The sequence below is a fragment of the Camelus dromedarius genome, chromosome 10 (genome assembly GCF_036321535.1).
Source record: "Camelus dromedarius isolate mCamDro1 chromosome 10, mCamDro1.pat, whole genome shotgun sequence".
NCBI lineage: Eukaryota > Metazoa > Chordata > Mammalia > Artiodactyla > Camelidae > Camelus > Camelus dromedarius.
The window spans coordinates 41,289,423-41,311,117 of NC_087445.1; the positions used below are offsets into that span (position 1 = coordinate 41,289,423).

The 21,695-nt window shown below is 44.2% G+C and overlaps 1 protein-coding gene across 10 annotated transcripts in view; it reads left to right on the forward strand.

Annotated features, from left to right (window-relative positions):
* The window catches only part of GCNT1 (glucosaminyl (N-acetyl) transferase 1), a 148,085-nt gene that overhangs the window by 83,961 nt on the left and 42,429 nt on the right, over positions 1-21,695 (forward strand). The gene's annotated exons all lie outside the window — the stretch shown is intronic.

Sequence of the window (21,695 nt, forward strand, 5' to 3'; positions counted from 1 at the left end):
CTATTTTCAAAATACTGTTTCTCAAGTCATACTGGTGAGATGGGGTTTGCTGTCTGCGGGAGCACCAAGGACACACATCACTTCCTCTCACATCTGACTGCTAGAACTCAGTCACAGGGCACAGCTAACTGCAGGGGTGTCTGGGAGATGTCAGCCAGTTGTATGCTCAGGAAGAAAAGAAACTGTGTTGGACAGTGGGCAGATTCTGCCATGCCACCCACTGAAAAAGATGCTGCCAGAGCTTCCCTTGAGCATCTCCTTAAGATTGGCCAATAATAATCGTAATTATGACCATAATTTAAAAAGTGAAAAAGTGGTTATAATTCAGTAATGGGTATTTACCAAATATACAAAATATACAGTACACCATACTAAATGCTTTACATCTCTTATCTTTAATCCTCTCCTAAACCCCAAGACAAGGGAGAATATTAACACTGCTTGATACAGGAGGAAACTGAGGCTTATAGAATTTTAGAAAACAAACGAAGTCAGACTGCCACTCAGTCGGCAGAGGCCGTACAGAACCTGGTCAGTCAGCTTCAGAGCCTGTGCACAACCTCTGTTCTACACTCAGAAGACAGTCGTCTGCCAGGATTACAGCTGTTTAAAAGGAGGCACATAAAAGGACTCAAAGGAGCACACAAAGTGTGTAATAGTCCAGGTGGTGTAATTTTTATTTTCCTCTGTTTTCCAAAGCTATGCTTGAAGAAACTTTTTCCTGTTTCAGACCTTTTCATGACAGTTTTCTTTAAATGAAAGGAGACTGATGTACCAATTGAATTGTGACATTTATAAAAACAAATAAAACAGATCACCTTCTCAATATGACTGTGATGGAGAATGTGACCCTTTCTTTTTCCTGGAACTTGCTTTTGTTGCGTCTCTGTGGGGGCTTGTCTGTGGTTATGGAATAAGAAAAGCTTCCTGGCTGCCTTGTTTGGAATGGTCGTGGCCTTACTTTGTTCTCCACCTGAGTAACTTGCTGCAAAGGGCATTCTGTTTGCTGGGAAAGGAATTCACGTGGACTCCTGTGACTCAGCATTTTCCTTTTGTCATCTCCATGAACCTCTTGACGTGATGTAATCTTTTCTCTTCCTTTTCTGTTGCTGCTGTTGTTCTTACTCTTAAAGCTGATGACTGATTTTGTATTAAAAATGAATTTTGTTTTGAGCAATCTTAAACTCACAGAAATGGTAAGAACAATACAAAGAATTTTTTTTCCTTGAACTGTTTGATGGCGAGTTGACTGCATGATACGGTATCCTCCCCACCCTCATATGTCTGGCTGTTTCCTAAAAGCAAGGACGTCCTTTTACAAAAGCACAACACACTCATTAAGATCTGCAAATTCACGTCGTTAAGTTCCAGCTGTTTACTGCAGACCCCATTCAAGTCTTATCTATCGTCTGAGTCCGTTGTAGATGAAGGACCCACCTTAGAACCCCTTGTTGCCTTTAGCTGTCAGTGACTTGGGTCTCCCCACATCTGCAGTGGCCAGCTCCTCAGCCTTTCCTTGACTTTTCTGAATCTGACGCTTTTGAAGGTTGCAGGCTTGTTATTTTATAGACATCACTCCATCTGTTTTTGTCTGGTATAAAATTTAGTTTATCTTTGGCAGGGGTTTCTCAAGTGCTGCTTTCTCCTTTTCGTGGCATCCTGTCCGGAGCACACAGCTTCAGTGTTCCCCACCATTGATGATGTTCGTTCGCTTGGATCACCTGATAAAGGTGGTGTCTACCACCCTTCCCACTAGGAAGTTACTCTTTTTCTCTGTCTCATGTCATTGTTACGTATTTGGTGGGGGAGGTTCTTTGCAAGCATCCCATTCTTCCTTAAACTTCCAGTATATCCATGTATTTATATAGCTTAAGTCTCGTTTCCTGTTTTAGTCAAGAAGTTATTGTCCATGATGATGACGATCTATTTCAAGATTGAACCTGGCTTCTGTGTCCTTTTGATATGTCCCTATCACTTCCTTGCTTTTTGATACAAAGTTCATCCTCTAAATTCACTGCCTTAGCCCTGCAATTGGCCATTTTTCTTAAGAGGTAGAGAATGGTTTCAGGAATATAAAATCTGCGCTGTGGTGATTGCTATTAGAGACCCTCTTAGCAGGCAAAGTTGTGGAATATATGTACACACAACTTTACAAAGATATATACATATATGAATAAAAAATATATATATATACATTTTCACCTGTATTTATTTTTATATCTATTGTAGGGGAGCAAAATTTGCCACCCCAAAGTGTCTTTTTGGTATGTGGATTATTTTGAGCTGAAAACAATCAAGTTCCAAAGGACTGAGGAAGAAACTTTGACCTTTTCCCCAAATGCCTAAAAGAATATAGATAGAGGACCTGTTCCAGGAAGGGAGCTGTTGCCACGGGCAACTATAGTATAAACTAGGTGCCTAGACAGGGAGTAACCTAGCAAAGTCTGTTTGTTAAAATTCATCTCTGTGTTCCATTGTCTCTGCATGGCAAACATTTGTTTACCAAATATTTGCTTTTCTGTCTTCATGTAAATTGCCTTCCTCCCCTTTGAAGTCCCAAACTACTCTCCCCAATATCCTCTTTTGGATCCTAAACTTTCGTTTGATTTTCTCTTGTTACTCTGTCTCATGTCAATTGAATTCTTAGACCAGCCAGAAGAACCAAGAAGGGTAGAGGAAAATTTCTTCCTCCTCAACACTATGTATGTTAATAACCATGAGTTCGCCCCAGTACATCCAATTCCTATCCAATATCATGGAATTTATTCTAGTTTTTTCCTTTTCCATATTTGTAAATCCCAACTCCAACACTAAGAAGTTTGGCTCCCAGTGCTCTTAAATCTCTTTATTTGCACAGTCCCCCAAGATGTAACGCATCTCTGGTCATGGCCACTGCCCCCTTGCCCCTGCATATGCCCTCCTCATCTTGCCCTTGCCCTGACCTGCGAACCCCACCTTGTGGAAGCCACTTCACCCCACTGAGGCTCTGCCACCAGCTCCTACATGGACACCCTCCTCATCTGATACAGAAGAAAATGGGGTGGGAGAGGATGGCCATGTTCCAGGTCTTGGACGAGCTGCTGGGATGTGTCCCACCAACTGAGGATCCTTGGCTTCACACAGGAAAGAATTCGAGAGCAATCTATAGTAGAGTAAAGGTAGATTAATTCAGAGAGCTATGTACTCCATAGTTAGAATATGGACCTTCTCAAAAGGCAAGAGAAAAGCCACAGGGCGCAGGGTTGTTAGTTTTTATGGGCTCGGTAATTTCATATGCTAACAAGTGGGAGGATTGTTCCAACTACTTAGGGGAAGGGGCTGGGATTCTCAGGAATTGGGCCATCACCCACTTTTTGACCTTTTATGGTCAGCCTCAGAACCTTCATGGCACCTGGGGGAGTACCATTTAGCATGCTGTTGTATTGCAGTGAGCATCTGTTGAAACTCAAGGTCCACTGGGAGTTGAATCTTCCGCCATCTTGGTGCTAGTTGCTGTGTCATTCTTTTAATGGTTGTGCCCTGCCCCCTCCCCTCCTGTCACAATCCCATTGGGGTGTGGATTACCTGCATGGGACCAGGGACCTGTGCAGTTGCCTTCGGCTGCCCCCTAGGGCTGACTGCCCACACCAGGCACCCCCTGCTGGGGCAACGCTGTCCTCACCCAGCTGGGTCTCCCAGTCCCCACAGCAGCTGCAGGGCACCCTCCTCAACCCATTCAGCCTGACTCCCCACGTGGATGCTAAACTCCCATTTTTGTCTGCCCTAATGGAGAGCAGAATTTGCTACCCTAATATATACCTCTTGACATGCTAAAAAACAAAATTCAACTGAGTAAATTTGAAGCTATAATCGGCTTTATTAAACAATCCATGAATTGGGCAGCATCCCCTCTAGTAAATCAAAGTGAGGGGTTGTACTGAATGAGAAGGGAAAAGTTTTTTATAGGAAGAAGGGTGGGGCAAGGGAGTGACTAGTGAAAGAAAAGAAAGGATTATTTTTAGGCTGGGACATCTTTCTGGGGTGGGGGGAGGGACTGGCAAGGGTTTTATCACCCAGATTGCCTCTTCTGTCAGGATGGTGAGAAGAGGGGAGCTTTTGCCCACATGACACATTACCTCCTTGGTGCTGACCAGAAAATTCCAAACTGGTTGCTTAAGATCACATTCCTGGTGAAGGCTGAGACTGCAGTTAGGTTTGGTATTAGATCTGTGTTTGGTATCATGGGCTTTAGCATAAGCATTTTGGGCTTCAGTCTTCCTCTTTAACAGTTAGAAGGACTTAAGCTGCTTATTTTTAAGAAACAGCTGACATGGGAGAAGCTCTGAAAACTGTATAAAAGTTACCCTTTTGTAAGAGAATTTATAAGGGAAATCTCCATCTGTAAGAGTGTTTTCCTGTCTCTACCCAGAAGAGGAAGAGGACTAACTTTCTAGAAAGTCTTATCAGTGGGGAAGGCACCAACTTAAATCTGCATAACAGCCTTACCCTTGTTTCCTGTGCTTTGCCTGGTAACCTCCCCACACTGGCTCCCCAGCACCCTAACATCTTTCTGTTATCTATAGCTAGAGATGATCGTTAAAGTGATGGTTTGGACTATTTCCAGGAGTGACTCCGTTTACTTGGGTCTCTCCCACGTATACAAGAGATATACATGTTATTAGACATCTGTTGTTTTTCTCTTATTAATCTGTCTTGTCTCAGCCAAGATCCTAGAAGGGTAGAGGGAAAAATTTCCTCCTCTACAGCCCTTCTCACCTTACTTGGATTCTACGCCTATGCCAGGCTGTCTCTTCATGGCAGTGCCCTCCTCACTGTGCTGGAGATCCCTTACCTGGCAAAAGCATCCTTCTTATTGGAAGCCCTCCCTGGATACCTAGGCTCAGATAGAACCTGTGCCTGGCTGTCCCGAAGGATCCCTTCCTCCCTCTGTTCAGGCTAGACACCTTGCCCTGGGCCACAACCACCTCCTCCAGTTCTAGCCTCCGACCTTCTCTGACCACTGATTGGCTTTAGGGCTGAATTGTTCTAGTGGGAAAGGGGAAAAGAAGAGGAAAAATGAGAAGAGAAAGAAACTGTCTTTCTTTTTTCAAAAATATTTTTAAAATTCAGGTATAGTTGATTTACCACATCAATTTCAGGTATACAGCAAAGTGATTCAGTTATACATATACATACATATATATTTGTTCTTTTCAGATTCTTTTCCATTATATGTTATTACAAGAAATTGAATAGAGTTCCCTGTGCTATACAGTAGGTCCTTGTTTATCTATTTTATATATAGTAATGCATGTCTGAGAAACTCTTTCTCAGCTTGCAATATTGTGAAATACATATATATTTGGTCATTCTAATGACCAAAATGTATTTTTCCTATATATTTGGTCTTTGTCCATGGTTCCTGGCTCACAGATCCCCAAATCCTTGTAATTTCCTGAACAAGAAGAATAATGGAAGCATCTTTTATTATAATACTTGATCTCTTGTTCTCAGTTCCTGAAATCTTTTCATTCATAACAAGCTCCTTTCCCACTGGGCTTATTATGTTAATGAGGTGACTTCTGGGAAGCACCTAAGGGTGGGGGCTGGTGGCCAGGGGAGTCAACCAAGAATAATAGAGGGCTGGAACTGTCAGTCCCACCCCCTGATGTCTGGGGAGGGGAGAGGGACTGGAGGTCGAACCAATCACCAGCGACCATTGATTTAATCAATCGTGTTTATGTAATGAAGCCTCCATAGAAACCCAGCAGGAGGGGATTCAGAGAGCTCCCAGGCTGCTGAACCAGATACCTCCACGTGCCACTGTCCCAGGGCCCAGACTCTATTGGGACAGAAGCACTTTGTTTGGGACCTCACCCTATGTATCTCTTCATCTGGTCGTTGACTTGTGTCCTTTAGTGTCTTTTATTGTAAACGGGCAATCTAACGAGTAAACTGGTTTCCTGAGTCTTGTGAGCCTCTCTACCGATTTAATCAAGCCCATGGAAGGAGTGGTGGGAGCTTCTTATTTCTCAGAGGCATGAGTCACAACCTGGACTTGTGATTGGCATCTGGGTGAAGGGCCGTCTTGTGGGACTGAACCCCTACCCTGTGGAATCTGATGCTATCTCTAGGTAGATAGCATCAGAATTGAACTGTAGGATGCGCAGCGGGGGTCTGCGAATTGCTTGGTGGTGTGGGGCAAATCCCTACACACGTTGGAACTGGGTGCAGAAACCTTACAGCCATAAAGCATCACTGTGACAAACCCTGAGCCAACTCTTAAGATTCTGTGCCTCTGATCAAGTTTGTTCTGGAGACCATCTCTGGGTACAGAGTCAGAGATCTGAGTGATTGAGAGCTTCAACAGACAGGGCACCAGCCTAGAGGTTAGGAGGCCTGGCCTCTGTCTGGTCCTGACTCTGCACTTTGCCAGGGGTGACGCCTGTTCCACCGCTAGTCCTTTGTATAAATGGGGTGATAAATAAACAAAACGATCAATAGATAAGATGCCTGATCAGAGTCCTTTTTCTGCACGTGTGAAATAGAGGCAGTTGTCATGAAGGTGAAGCGAGGTAAGGCATTCTGAAGTGCTTTGAAAACCAATGCATATATGACATGTTTATAAGGAAAGTGTTTCATCAGGAAATATTAATATAATGCACATTTTTAGCAGGGCAGTTCTTTATGACTGAGGAAACTGATGTGACTAAAATATACCCCAATACATAGAGCTGAAGATGTGTGGTGGGGGGATAAAAGCTGGGATGCCGAGGCGGGACTGGGGCGGCACCTGCTGGTCCTTGCTGAAACCAGAATGCTGTACGCTTCTGAGGGAACTTTGAGGGACTCAAGGCTTAATTCAATTTGCCCATTTATCAATTATTTAATTGTAAACTTTCTAAGAGGAAGCTTTGTTTCTTCAGTGGTCCCCCAATCCCCAGATTCACGTCTCTGCCTCCTTGGTGGACATTTCCTCTGGGTACCGACCCCGTGGTAGTATCTTCTAGGACTCCCTTTCTCACTGCTGTTTGCCGTCCACCTACGTGTGGTGTCTCACTGAACGACGTCCTCCTTCAGCAAAAGAAGCCAGCTAAATGGGATCTCTCAATCTGAAGATTCCTTGATTCCCAAGGCTTCCCTTTGTGCAAAAGGAATGAATTTAAAAAGTTTTCCCATGTGTAATGAACAAAATTCCTCTTTGGTATTTTTGTAAGACATTCTGATACATCTTTAACTTGCTTTTCACTTTTTCTTGAATGCTAGAATAATGGATTCTAAGTACAGCCAAACCAACAAAAGGACCCTGAGGTCACCAGCCCTTTATGGATTTCTAGCGTGGCTCTAGATTAGAGGGACTTGGGCTTCATTTTAAGGAGATTCCAGAAAAACCACAAAAGAAATTCAGGACCGTTCAAAAGAAGCAGCAAGGTCAAAGCTGAGAAAAGACAGTTAAGAAATGCCACATTTGAGAAAGCTGAAGACAGTGTGAACAGGGCAAGGAAGTGGTCAGTTCTAGCAGACAGTGGAGCAATGAGGTTGAAAGGAGATGAAAACCACTGACTCACAGCCTCCCCTTCCATTTGCCTTGCTGCTAAGTGCCTTGACAAATTCTTAGTTATTTCTGCAGGCACCTTGTGACTGCACGGGATTTCTTAGCTCAGTGGTAACTGGGAGATGCCACACAGGTAACTGTACTGGACCAGTGAGTGGGAGGAGGAACATTTTCCCTCCAGGGTGACCCAGAGGGTGTCACTGTGTGGCACTGATTTCAACTGGATTGGACAACATCTGAAGAGTAGGTTCCTCTCATGTATATCCCTTCATTTCGTCCATTCATTCCTTTAGAAATCAGTTATTGCATACATGGGGTTGTCAGTTGGTTTAAACCAAAATATCAGGCACATTTAATAAAAATATGGAGACCAATGTTTTAAAAAAAACCCTAAAATTCCAGTGATAACGGAAAACTTATTATTCGTTAGAGATGGTGGCTTGCATACATCTGTTTGCCTTGGTTCTTTTGAAAGACCCCACTAAAATGACTGTGAATTTTATTTTCAAGCCCAAACCCATAAAGACAAAGAGAGTAGAGGGAACAGACGGGGAAAAGGGAAGATGGAAAGCCAGTGGATGAGTGGGAACTGATGTGGCCAACTCAAAGAGGCAAAATCCCAAGCTGGCCAGGGTGGGAAGGGAGGCATCCGTTCCATTTGCACCCCAGATATGCTCAGAAATCAAGAGACACCAGGCATCTCCAAAATGGGAGCAAGTGAAAAAAACAGGTTGAAATCTTCTGAAGAAGCAGTTAGACCCCCAGCTCCCTTGTCAGTCTTACAGCCGATAGTCTGACCTTTCCCTGCCTTTGCACAGGACCAAGGGCTAGTCTGTAGACCTGCGCTGCCCAACACAGTAGCCACTCAGCACATGTGGTTTTTGAGCACTTGAAATGTGGCTCTTGTGAACTGAGACGTGTTGTATGTGTGAAATACACACTGGATTTGAAGACTTAGTACAATCAAATCAAAAAATACCTCTTGGTATTTTTTAAAATGTCGATTACATGTTGAAACAATAGTGCTTTTGATTTATTGTGTTGACTTAAACGTATCATTAAAATTCCTGCCTCATCTTTCTTTTTATTTATTTATTTTTAATATGACTGAGAACATTTAAAATGACTTCCGTGGCTCCCATGATATTTCTCTTGGACAGAACTGCTCTAGAGAGCGTGAACCAAAGATGACTCGAGGGTGAGGGCCCAGCAGAGGTGCTTCCATACTGAAAGCAGCATGGCCCAGCAAAAGCTCCCAGGAAATAGACCACCCAGCCCCTTCCCTCACTCAGATCCCAGAGTGCTGGCAGTTGATCTGCTCACCAGGTAGGAGAGGGGCCCATTCACCCCAGGACAGCCTAGGAGAAACCCCACAGATCCCGAGGTAAACCCTGACAGCCCCTGCCATCTCCCCAGCATTCACTTCTGTACCTGGAGACAGATTCCTGCAAACTGCCACAAGTTTCTTGGGAGAATGTGCCTGTCCGCCTGCACACACTAGCCAGAAGGGCCAGAGTCGGTGTCCCTGCTGCTGGTGGATCAAGAGCCTAGCTCCCCGGCTCCGCCCCTGGGTAGACATTGAGCTGTGTGGCTCGAGTTCCTCATGGCACTGAGTTTCGGTTGCTCACTCTGGACTGGCCCCCACCCCCTGTCTCGCTTCTCTGTCTCCCCACTGGACTTCCCTGAGGTCACCTGTGAAATTTATTTCCTGAACTCGGCTCCTTGTCTCTGGGTCTGCTTTGGGGGAACCTACACCAAAACAAATTGAGAGCAGAGGTTCTTCAGGAAAACAGCCCAGCCGTGTCCCTCTGCAGGGGAGCCGCTGTGGAAAAGCCTCACCCAGGCTCATGGCACTTTCCATAACCTACTTTCAAAATGAGCATGGAGTCTGAACCGCCAGACACAGAAGGAATCCTCTAATGATTCAGAGAGCAAAACAACGTTGTTGTTTTTTAAAGTGACAGTCATAATTTATGGCGTATGTTTCTGCCTTGCTTGTGCATGGGAGTAATACTGTGCCATCAGACTAATGCACAAGAAGAAAGCATGCCTGTCTGCGCCTGTGGCACTAAACAGAGAGCTAAAATGCTGGGCTGTCTACTCCCTACACCAGGTGCTGCCACTCCTCGAGTCAGGTGCTGGAATACAGAGAGTCAAGCCAGTCCCTGCTGTCCAACGAGGTACAGTCTAAAGGAGAAGGCAGGCAAGAGGGGAAGTGCTTTTTGTGCCACGGGATGGAGTCTGCACAGCAGGCTAGGCCGCCAAAGTGACCCTGAAACAGACAGGCTAGGAGGAAGGCACTGGGAAACACGGGCAGAGGGCCAGCTGGAAGCAGCAGAGGGAAGGTCAGGACTGCAGAAGGGACCACGTGCGGGAAACCGAAATATCCTGAGATAGTTGCAGTGAAGGTGTGAACAGGAAAGGTCCAGGAATGAGGCTGGAAGAGAGCCCAGCCCGGCTTATCATGCCAAGAAGTGGGAATGATTTTCTGCAGGAGCCCAGGCATCATCGAAAGGCTTGGGGCAGCTTCATCTAAAGAGGGAACATCTTCAGTGGTCTCCACAGTCTTTCCCTAGTGGCCGGATCCCCCCCGCCTCTCGCAGTCTGTAGAGGAAATGGACACAACCCCTACCTACCTCTGAATCCTTTGAAAGGGAAAAGTGGCTTGGGCTTCTGGAGCCAGGTGCAGCAGGGAGATGGGGCAGGGGCCTGGCAATGCTGGGAAGTGTGGTTTTCACGCTTCAAGCCCCCCACCCCGCCCCCACCACGAATGATACGTGTTTCTGTGCCTCTGTGTCTCCATTTGGCGGGACCTCTCCCCACAGAGCTGACCGGCAGGCCTTCCTCTTCCTGAGACCCATTCTGTCTGGGTCCCACTTCCGGTGACAAGTCAGTGGATCAGGCACTCTGATTGCGGCTAATGTGCAATTCTTCTCATGTTACGTAGCATCTTTTCTTCATTATTGAAGTAAAGCTGATTTACAATACTGTGTTAGTTTCTGGTGTACAGCACAGTGATTCAGTTATACATATATTCTTTTTCATATTCTTTCTCATTATAAGTTATTACAAGATATTGAATATAGTTCCCTGTGCTATACAGTTGGACCTTGTTGTTTATCTGTTTTATATATAGAGGTTTGTATCTGCTAATCTCAAACTCCTGATTTATCCCTCCTCTCCCCTTTCCTCTTTGGTAATCTTAAGTATGTTTTCTATGTCTGTGGGTCTATCTCTGTTTTGTAAATGAATTCATTTTTAACCCCTTAATGGAGGCTCTGGGGATTGAACCCAGGACTTCATGCACACCAAATTGGTGCTCTACCACTGAGCTAGACCCAGCACTCCCCAATAAGTTCATTTGTATCATTTTATTAAGATTCCACAAATAAGTGATATCATACAATATTTGTCTTTCTCTGTCTGACTTCACTTACTGTGATAATCTCTAGGTCCACCCATTATTGCTGCACATGGCACTATTTCATCCTTTTTATGGCTGAGTAGTATTCCATTTGTGTGTGTGTGTGTGTGTGTGTGTGTGTGTGTGCGCGCGCGCGCGCACATGTGCACACACACACACACACATTCCACAACTTCTTTATCCAGTCATCTGTTGGTGGACATTTAGGTGGTTTCCTTGTCTTGGCTATTGTAAATAGTGCTGCTATGAATATTGGGGTGCGTGTATCTTTTCAAATTAGAGTTTTCTCCAGATATATGCCCAGGAGTGGGATTGCTGGATCATAGAATAACTATTTTTAGTTTTCTGAGGAGTTGCCATAGTATTTTCCATAGTGGCTGCACCAAATTGCATTCCCACTGACAGTGCAGAAGGATTCCCTTTTCTCCACAGTCTCCAGCATTTATTATTTGAGGAGAATACCTTATTGTTTTGATTTCCATTTCTCTGATAATTAGCGATATGAGTATCTTTTCATGTGCTTTATTGGCCATCTGTATATCTTCTTTGGAAAAATGTCTGTTTAGGTCTTCTGTCCATTTTTTTGATTAGGGCCTTTGTTTTTTTGTTATTGAATTGTATGAGCTGTTGTATATTCTGGACATTAAGCCCTTGTCAGTCTTGTCATTTGCAGATATTTCCTCCCATTCCATAGGTTGTCTTTTCCGTTTTATTTATGGTTTACTTTGCTGTGCAAAAGCTTAAATTTGATTAGGTCCCATTTGTTTATTTTTGCTTTTCTTTATGTTGGCTTGGGAGACTGACCTAGGAAAACATTGCTAAGATTTATGTCAGGGAATGTTTTGCCTATATTTTCTTCTAGGAGACTTACGTTGTCCTGTCTTATGTTTAAATCTTTAAGCCATTTTGAGTTTATTTTTGTGTATGGTGTGAGGGAGTGTTCTAACTTCATTCATTTACATGCAGCTGTCCAGCTATTCCAGCACTAGTTACTGAAGAGAGGGTCTTTTCTCCACTGTATATTCTTGACTCCTGTGTCAAAGATGAATTTGACCATAGGTCTGTGAGTTTATTCCTGGGCTCTCTATTCTGTTCCATTGATCCATATGTCTGCTTTTGCACCAGTACTATGCTGTCTTGATGACTGTAGCTCCATAGTATTGTCTGAAGTCTGGGAGGGTTATTCCTCCAGCTTCATTCTTTTTCTTCAGTATTGCTTTGGCAATGCTGGGTCTTTTGTGATTCCATATAAATTTTAGGGTTATTTGTTCTAGTTCTATGAAGAATGTCCTGGGTAATTTGATAAGGATCACATTAAATCTGTAGATTGCTTTGGGTAGTATGGCCATTTTATTAAGTTGCATAACATCTTAAACCAGTTACACGAGAAAAGTTTCTAGAAAGCACTAAGAATGAATCTAAGGGGAGAACATCAGACTCCTTTTCCTCACAGAGTGACAGGGACGAGGTCTGCTGGCAGAAGTCTTCTTGGCACCCCTAAATCCTCACCCAGACACATGGGACATGGAGAGGCATAAATAGGCAAAGGAAGGGAACTGTGTTTTAGGTAGCTGAGAGGGGCCCGCGAGGCAGCCCTTAAAACCATCTGCAGGCAACACGGTGGGGCTTTCTGCCATCATAGAGCACAAGAATGGGTGTCGCTGTTAGAATAAAAGTTTACAAAAATAGGTGGTCGTGGTGGGCAAACTATGGCCTATGGACCACATTTTTCCAACCCTGGAATAGAAGGGAAAATTGGAAAAAAAAAAAAAAAACCAACCAAAACCCCATGGGCTTTGGAAACACATAGATTTGAACTCAAATCCTAGCTCTAATAAGTACTAGATATGTAGTCTTATGGAGGCTAGTTGACCTCTCCAGTCGTCATTTCTCTTGAATGTACGATGGGACAGTGATACCCACCTCTAGTATAGTGACAGGGCTTTAAGATTCGATTCTAAATATAGGGACCTTAATACTATGCCCGGCACATGTAGGCACCCAACAGATACCAGTCCCTCTTCTCTACTTAGACTTTTCCGTAAGCTGGCATTTTTTAACATGTGTGGGTATCAATAAATACTCATTGATCCCTTGATTGATTGAGTGATCAAATGGCAGATCCCAGAGAGGCAAGATAAGAGTCAGAATGTTTCTGGAGTCCCATGTTTCTTGGAGTGATGGAGTGGGATATACTTGGGATGTTGTGTGACGTTTGGAAGTCAATGAGAGATTTGAAGACTTTCTGATTCAGTTAGGGCATCATGGTTGCAAGCAAAATAAATTGATTGGCTAGTTGAAACCAAAAGGAAATTTACTGGAAGAATCCAAGAGAAGCTGGGGAATGAGATTTGGGGCCAATGAGGCAGTTGAAGGAAGGCTCAGAAGCAGAAATTTCACATCAGACTTGCCCTGGTTGCTAGAAAACTTTTTTCTTTTATATTGAAATATTGAGCTTAACATTCAAAGTCCCATGGAGTTTCTGTTTTTTTTCCTTAGATGGAATTAGCTTAGTTACATGCCTGTCCCTTCACTACATGAGAGAAAAAAGAGGAAGGATGTTGTTGGGCAAAGATTCTCCAGGGACTTACTGACTTCCTTAGTGGGAAAGTCAGTACCTGGTTGAGTTGAGTAATCTAGATTGTGACCACAATAACCACATAGGAAGAGAAAGTTCTCAGACCCAACAAAAGGCATCAGGATGATTGGGCTGAAAGGCCCCTTGTCCATCTGCTATGGATTTCTCAGCCTTGACACTGTTGACATTTTGGGCAGAATAATTCTGTTGTGAGGGGCTGTCCTGTAGAATGTTAGCAGCATCCTGGTCTCCACCAAGTAGATGCCAATAGCAGGGCTCCCTCCCCCTTCCCATATCCCTGGGGTTGGGAGCAAAGTCACCCCAGGTGAGAACTCGAGGGCTGGCTCCCATCCTGGGGGTCCTCGGAATGCTCTGCCTGGTTTGGTCTTACATAACCAGTCCCTCAGGGACTTGGTCAGCCCTGAGGATAGATTTACTTTAGTACCTGGGATCCACTCTGCATCCTGAGTGGATCCTATATTGTTTCAGTTACCACAAAATAGTTTAATAAATATTTTATTGTAACAGTTTCTAAATACCCCCAGATTCAGGTAAGACTTGCCTTTCCGGTGGTCTAGACACTCAAAGGTGAACACATGAATAAATGAATAAATACATGAATGGAAAAGAGGAAACGACTCATCCAGTTTTATTCTGTCCACACAGTGGCTCTGGGGGATTCTGCCTCTCATATCACCAGACCTCCTGGTAGCATCGGACTCAGGCTCAGCCACTTAGAACTTTTCTCACTGGAGTGTGAGGGCCAATGGGCAAAGGAAAGAGGTGGGGGAGAGGAGAGGAAGGGATACTTGTGGAATGTTGGCTTCCAAAGGGATTGAGAGAGCACCTGCTCCCCCATCCTGACTGCTTTCAGGAGGCAGGTGGGGCTCGACACCATGAGGTAACTTTCCCACAGTTGCTCTGTCAGGAAAGAGATGGGACCCTTGGGGAAGACAGGAGAGAAAGAGACATGGGTAGCAGAGAGAGGAAGACTAGACAGGAAGGAAGAGACAGTGTTGCTCATGAAAGGCAGAGGTGTAGACCCACCCACTCATGACCCAGAGCTGTGGCCCGCCCACCTCTGATCTGTGGGGTGAGTCACTCAGGGCCGCACCAACTCCCTGGTGACCCTTCCAGTGTGTCCTTTGGAAACATGTGAGGTTGGTTCCCTTTTGAAACAACAACTGCCACTGCCATTGCTGCTGTTCGTGATTAAGCTCTCTGTGCCATTGTATGTATTTTCTCATTGATTCCTCCCAGAAAGTGAGTAAGAGAGTGAGAGTGTGGTCCCTGTTTTATGGGTGAAGATACAGAGGTTCAGAGAAGTTAACTTGACCAAGGGCAGAAACAGGATGTCAACCAAGGTCTGACTCACTGCAAGGCCTGGAGTGTGGATGGTGGGGGCTTTCCAGCCTAGAAACTTCTAGCTCCAGGCCCTGGAGAAATGGAGGAGAGGAAGTGAGAGATCCTGTCATCCTAGTCCAGCTGAGACCCACTCAGATGTCTACACCTTCAGCTTTTTCAGCAGGACTTAACTTTTTGAACCTAACTTTGATCCAGCTTGGGAAATGCAGCCGTCTCCAAATGAAACCCTATCTCACTCTCCAGCTGGTGTATTAACTTGCTTTCCCATTTCCTCCTCCCCTCCTTGGTCGGTGGGTCAGCAGGCTACTCAGTAGCACCTTGGCCAGTGAATCAATGGAGAAGGAAAGTAAACGAAGAAAAACTTAGCTCAACTCTTGTTACCTGAGGCGGCAGCTGAAACCAATGCCCACAAAGGGGGTTTTGTATTTCCCATGAATTTAAAATGTCCCTGTCACTCATGCTACCAAGTGTCCTGAGTTGGTGACCCAAAAGAGAATGCAGTCATTGTGCAGGTGGGACAGTTTATAAGGAAATACTTCACAGCACACAGTTACGCTGTAAAAACTCAACCCCAAGGAGCTAACTGTTGAGCGGTTTCTTTGTTGTTCCTGCCTTGGTTGGCGGTGGGAGGAGGGGAGCAGTGGCGCTCTTGACAAGCTCGAGAGCTTGGAGGGGTGGTCCAGGGCGTGCTCCCCACTCTTCTCTGTGGGTCTGAACTGTGCCCCCAGCTGCCTCTGTGCTGCTTTCTCCCTCCTCACCCAAGGCTGTCCTTTCTGCACACCACGCACCTGGCCCGAGAACGTACAAGCTTAGTTGGTGGTTTTTGTTCGTTTGTTTGTTTTGTTTTGTTATGTTTTGTTTTTGGCAGTGGCGGGGTCTGGGGGTAGAGTTAGTTTTATTTATTTATTTAACGGAGGTCCTGGGGATTGAACCCAGAATCTCATGCATGCTAGGCATGCACTCTACCACTAAGTTCTACCCTCCCTCCAAGTTCGGTTTTTAAATTGAGATGTGTGTATGTCAGAGACGTACTGATAAGATGATCAGCAGCTGCTGAGCCAATTATTGGCGTCCGACAAACTTGGCCTTTGGGAGGAGCTTTTCTGGTGGGCTTGACCATGAAGCTTTGGAGGAAAAGGACACCATTCCCATCAAAGGAGTAGCAGGTGTCTTTTCAAAACTTTTCTTTTTTTCTCTTCTCTTTTTCTCTTCTTTCCCTTTCCTTTCCTTTTTTAATGCTCTCCCACGCAGAGGAAGGGGAGCCACTGTTGTGTAAGAAAATACCGTATTGGTGTGCAACGCAGAGGTGCAGTGGTGCTTTGTTCCCAAGCGGAGGGGCGATTCTGGTTTAGCTGAAGAGTGAGCCTATTTCATTTCTGAGGTTGAAAGTGAAACAAGAAGATGAAGCTTCCTAATTCTGACTTAAGTTCTTTTTTAAAATTATTCTTCTTAGGAACTTCTTCAGTGTCAAAAGGAATTACATTTTCCCTCTCTTCTCTCCCCCTCTTCTTCTTTTAAAGAGTTTCTGAAAGGTTGTTCTTATTTCTCTAACTTTTTATCGTGAAGAAATCTCAAGCAAAAGTGAAGAGTCTAGTAAATCCTTCTATACTCTGGGAAAATGTAAAGCTCGCAAAAGTAGGCAAATAAATGGAATTAAGTAGCAAACATGGGGGAAAACAAGAGTCTCACTTTGGAATCTCAGTCGTAAAGACATGTCAGTTACACATGGACGTGTAAAGTAACAAGACTTTCATCTCTTGGGGGGAAGGGGGCTCTGTCTCTGGCCCAGACCCCTAAAATCTGCCTTTGTGGTATCTTTCTTGCCACAAGGATTCATGAATATACAGAGGCCTTGGATAGAAGGCAGATGAAACCTGAGATTTCAGCAAAGCCTGGTAAATAGGATTTCAGAAAAGCCAGCAGGCCATCAGGTTGGTACCGTCCTAGAGGAGCTGCTGGTAGGCCCAAAGGAGGGAAGGCGGAGGGTGGGGCAGACCAGAGGAAATGCTTCCAGTCACCTGGCCAGGCATAGGGTTAGCATCGAGCCAGGGAGACGGACTCTTCAGTGGTCTAGATGAGACTTTCACATACCCGCAGACCACCTGGGGAGCTTCTAAGATGTAGGTGGAGTCAGGGGGTCTCGGGGAAGCCTGAGAACCTGCATTTCTAGCAAGCTTCCAGGCAGAGCCAGCATCATGGTCTATAACCCGTGTAGGCTTACCAGGCCCTGCGCTCAGCGCCCTGAGCTTGGTTTAATGCTCTACTGTCACCTTCTTGAAATTCTTAACAATTTTTTTATTTGAACGTGTGTTTGTAAGTTAAGTCTGATGGGACAACGTCGCCTGCACGAGAATGGAGGGGATGCATGTGGTGCAGCATGATCATGCGTGTCCCCGGTCTCTTGCCCCACCCCATCGTTCAGTGTCGGAGATGACCTCCGAGTACAAAGTGCTGGTGGCAGATCCGCAGATCTCCAGGCAAGTACAGGGCAATGTGCTGTGTCTGTGCCTTAGGAAGGTTGAGGGAGCTGACAGCTTCGGAACCAGAACATGATGTGCCTTAGGAAGGTTGAGGGAGCTGACAGCTTCGGAACCAGAACATGATGTGAACCAGAAAGAAAAAAAATGATGTCCTAAGAAACACAAATGACCACGGAACCCCATTATATCCTCTTATGTTACTTCTGTATATGAAGCCAACCACATCTGCTGAAAAATGATGCCACAGAAGGAAAGTTCCGTTTCCTTTCACTCCTTCCTTATTCATCAGGAAACACAAAGTAGAGATTGTTGGTAGACATGTGTGCTTTTTAGGAAGTAGAATAAAAACAACCGAGTTGCTTTATTCTGTGGCCACTGTTCTGCTAAGAGCAAAATACATCTTTGTGTACATTTACAAAATTACAAATTGTGTAATTTTGATGATTCCACCTATGAGTTCAAAGTTCCATTTCCATTTAAAACTGGCATTACACGATAAAAAGATGAAAGGGAAATCCATGCCAGTAATAAAATCTTAATATTTCTTTACTTAGAATGACATTAAATAGCAAACACAAAAAAAAACAGGACATTTGAGAGGTTGAGGAAAGGGAAAACTTTTATCTTTTAGTGCCTTTCATGCACTTTTTTCCTGCCTTTGGAACAAGGGGCCCGCGTTTATTTTGTACTGGGTCACACACATGATAGAGCTGGCCCTGCTTTTAGATCGTGCTGGTGCTCCTGGCTGACAGACCACATTGTGAAAAGTGAGAGTCTAGAGCCAGGTTTTGAAGCCAGACAGATCTGGGTTCAGTTGCAGATACTGTCATCTGCTAGTTGCCTTTGGGTTGCTAGATATTCCTTAGAGGGATATGTAAGCAAAAGGCAAAACGTTATCTTTCTGCCTCATTAATAATAGTAATTGTCTCACTTGGTATGTGATATTTCTGATGACCTACTTTCATTTCCTTATCTATACGGTGTAGGTGGTCACTCCTCCCAGATAGGAATTCAAAAGACAGTGCCCTCCTCTAAACTCTTCTTACCCTCTGCAGACCCTGGAGCTGAACAACGGGTCCATTTCTTCTCTGCTGCAGTTGGTAATTGACCTTTTTTTTTTTCATTAATTGACGTATAGTTCATTTATAATTTTGAGTTCGTTCCTGGTGTATAGCATAGTGATTCAGTTATACGTGTATATTCATTTTCACATTCTTTTTCATTATAGGTTATTACAAGTTACTGAATATAGTTCCCTGTGCTATACAGTAGGACCTTGTTGTTTATTTTATACATAGAAGTTTGTATCTGCTGATCCCCAGCTCCTCATTTATCCACCCATCCACCTTCTCCTTTGATAACCATGAGTTTGTTTTCTATGTCTGTGAGTCCCAGTGATTGACCTTTTTGTCCCTCTGCTCGAATGCAAGCTCTCTAAGAACCAAGTCATGCCATGCCTTTATCTGGAATCCGTCCCGCACAGGCAGCTTCTACCGCAGTATCAGTGTTACTAGAATGTAGATGTTTAATACTGAATGAATACAAATTCTCTGCTTCAGTGAAGCAAAGGAGGGCAGATTAAAAATAATTGCAGGTGCCACGGGTGAGGTTCTGCACATTCCCTCTAGATTCCTGCCATTTGTCCCACTGTTCATGTTTTCCCTTGTCCTTTTTCCTATTCAGATCATACTTGTCCTTCAAGGATTAGCTCTGTGCGTTCTTTGTGCCACTAGAGGGTTGGACATGATCTCCTGTTCTGTTTTCTTGTAAATCCCTTGGTTCTGCCCTCCCCCAGTATCTACGCAGCTCCTCTCCTAGATGGCTGCAGTATGTCAGGCTTTCAGGCCATGCTTTGAGTGTATGTACCTATCCTGTTGTTTATCAAACTTTTAATTAGTTAATTAATTAATAATAATAAATTATTAATTAGTATGATATGAACTCATGGAACCTTACTTTATTCAATAGGCTATAATCTGTGAGCAGGATTATTTATTTTGAACCTCAAATTGTCCCAAATCTGGCCAGTGGGAGCCCCTTCAATTTAGCTTCTGTGATTTTTGATATGTCCCCATCAAAAGCCGTATGGACACTGCCTTTATTAAGTGTTCAAATGAATATCACTGGGGTAAATGAGAAAAACACAAATCAGTTCTGAGTTATAGATGCCAAAGAGAGATAACCTGGCCAGCAAGAAAACCCAAATCAAGGGCCGCTATACAGAATTCTGTGAGGGATTTTCCTAAGTGTCAGCATTATGAAAGTCAAGGAAAGACTGAAGAATTGTTCCAGGTTGAAGGAAACTAGAGAGATGTGACAACTAAATGCCATGTATGTTTCTGAACTGGATCCTTTTGCTTTAAAGGATATATTTCAACAGGTGAAACTTGAATGGCGTCTGTGGATTAGGTGGTAGTAATGTTTCAATGTTAACTTCCTGGTTTTGATAGTTGTATTAGGTTACAGAAAGAGAATGTCCTTGTTTGTAAGAAATATACTAAACATCCGGGGGTGAGGAGGGATTCTGTAGGCAACTTACTCTCAGATATTTCAGAAAAAGTGATTTCTTCTACTGTTCTTTCAAGTTTGAGATTGTTTTCAAAGAAAAAGTAAAACCCAGAGGGAAACTGAGCCAAGATAAGAGATGGGAAGCTTGGAAGGAGCTAGAGGTGGAGTCAAGCAGAGGATGGTGTGAAATAGCTGTGCCTGAGAGAGGAGGAGGATTAAAGAGTCTATTCAGAAGAGGGGATGGGAGAGGAAATGAGATGCTGACATGGCTGACAGAAACTAAACGTGGGGTTGGCAGTGGATTTGGACAAGTTATCAAGTCAACAGACAAAAGGCTGGGTGAGTGGGAAGATGAATAAAGAAGAGGGTGGGGAAAAAACTAATATTTATTGAATGCCTTCTGTGTATTAAGTACTAGTCTGGGCATTTAAATCCCATTTAACTTATACCTAAACCTGTAAGATGAGAGTCTTATCCACATTTTAAAAATGAATAAACTAAGGTTCAAAGAAGCTGAGTAGCCCAAATTAATACAACTGGTAAGCAGAGCCAGAATTTAAATCCTAATATGTGTGGTTTCAGTGACAATGGGATAGCAGAAAAATGGTCTCATCAGGTCACAGAAAGGAGAGAATAAAAATTTTTCCCTCAGAGATTGGAGGGGGCACAGAGGCTGAGTGAGAAAATGATGGTGGGGGTGTGGAGGTTGGGATTGAAACCAGATCTTGAATAGTTTGAAGAGATGTGCTAGTTGAGTCATTGGGGAAATGATTGAAAAGCAAAGAAAAGAGAAACATTGAGAAACACCGTCACTTACAGGTGGGAGGAGACAGGAGCGCAAAGAGGCTAAGAGAGTGTGGTAGGCCATCTTCCAAGAAAACATCCCATGACCCTCGCCTCCCGGCATTCACATCCCTGGGCAAGCCTCTCCCCTTGAGTGTAGGCTCGATCTGGTGACTTGCTTCTAATCAGTAGAATGCAGCAAAATTGGCAGGATGTCACGTCTGTGATCTTGCTAGCAAATTCTTTCTTGTTGGTTTCAATGAACCAAGCTGCCATGCTGAAAAGGACCATGAGGTAGAGAACTGAGGACAGCCTCCAGCTAATAGCCGGCAAGGAATGAGGCCCCCTGTCTAATCTTCGAGAAACTGAATCCTTCCAACAACCATATGAATGAAATTGGAGGCAGATTCTATCCCAGTTGAACTTTGATTGAGTCTTATTCCTCTTGTGAGGGGGGAGAGCAAAGTTAGGAGTGACCTGGGTCACCATCTTGGTGATGTCACCCCTCTTGATGGGGTCTAGTGAGAGATTTTGAGCCAACCCTGTGGTTGTGGCCTGTGAGACACCTAGAAGTGGAGGATCCAGCTGAGATGTATCTGAACTTCCACTCCATAGAAACTGAGATGATCACTGTGCTGTTTTAGGCCGCTAAGTGTGGGGAAACAGTTGATCTTCAATATCAGAGGGCTCCGTAACTGCAAATTCACCCACTCACTACAATTTATCTGTGATCCCACATCAGTGCTCCTCGTGCTTTCATGGTCATTTATGGGCACGTACAGAGCAGTGAAAACTCGAGTTGCCTGATGCGCGTGCTCCCAGCTGGGGTTGAACAAGTTCAGGCTGGGTCTTCTGGTTTCAGTTCCCATACCATAAAGTGTCCTTTTCGTAGTTTACTCAGTGCTGTGCTTTTGGTATTTTTGTGATTTTCGTTTTGGTGATTTCACTGTTTAAAATGGTCCCCAAGCAGAGTGCTGAAGTGCCATTGAATGTTCCTAAGTGCAAGAAGGCCATTTCTCATGG